Here is a 1,036-nt window from a genome sequence, read left to right on the forward strand (position 1 = left end):
AAAAAAAAAACAAAAACAAAAACAAAACAAAACAAAAAACCCAGTAAGTTGGTACAAAAAAGAGTGCAGGGCTGGAGAGATGGCTCAGCAGTTAGGAGCACTGGTGGCTCTTCTAGAGGATCCAGGTTCAGTTCTCACGTGGTAGCTCACGATCGCAATTCCAGGTCTGGGGGATCAGACGCTCACTTCTGGCCTCCCTGGACACCGGGCACTCTAGTGATACAGCAACGTACTTGCAGGCAAATACTTGTATGTATAAAAACAAAAAATTAAAATTACTGGCTTTTGTTTTATTTTTGAGACAGGGTCACTGTGTAGTCAATCACAGATGATCTAAAGCCGTGACTCTCAACCTGGGGGTCATGACCTCTCTGGAATTGTCAAATAACCCTTTTACAGGGTCACCTAAGAACATTGGAAACCACAGATATTTATGTTATAATTTAAAACAATAGCAAAATTACAGTTATAAAGGAGTAACAAAAATAATTTTCTGGATGTAGACCACCACACATGCCAGGTTGTATTGTGTTTGTTTATGGCAAGGTCTTATGTAGCCAGGGCTGGCTTCCCACTCACTATAGCTCAGCTGGTCCCCGACTCTTGAAACTCCTGACCGTACCTTCCAGCCTCCCAAGGTTATAAGCATGTGCCACCATGCCTAGTTTGGGGCTGTGCTAGGGACCAAAGCCAGGGCTTCATGAATGCTCAAGAAGCCCTTACCCACTGAGCCACCTCTCCAGCCCCTGACTGTGGTGTGTGTGCATGCATCTATTTATTTGAGGCAGGGCTTCGCTGTACTAGCCTTGGACTCCCCATGCAGCTCCGGTCAGCCAGGAGCTCAAGGCGTTCCTCCTGCCTCAGCCTGTTACGTTTTGAAAGTATAGGTGTACCTGGTCATGCCTGACTAGAATTATTATTTTTTTTTTTTTTAATTTAAACTTTTTTTTTTTTTAAAGATTTATTTATTTATTATATGTAAGTACACTGTAGCTGTCTTCAGACACTCCAGAAGAGGGCGCCAGATCTTGTTACG

The 1,036-nt window shown here is 43.4% G+C and overlaps 1 protein-coding gene across 1 annotated transcript in view; it reads left to right on the forward strand.

Annotated features, from left to right (window-relative positions):
- The window catches only part of Sdf2 (stromal cell derived factor 2), a 9,626-nt gene that overhangs the window by 5,804 nt on the left and 2,786 nt on the right, over positions 1 to 1,036 (forward strand). The gene's annotated exons all lie outside the window — the stretch shown is intronic.

The sequence above is a fragment of the Mus caroli genome, chromosome 11 (assembly GCF_900094665.2).
Source record: "Mus caroli chromosome 11, CAROLI_EIJ_v1.1, whole genome shotgun sequence".
Classification (NCBI taxonomy): Eukaryota; Metazoa; Chordata; class Mammalia; order Rodentia; family Muridae; genus Mus; species Mus caroli.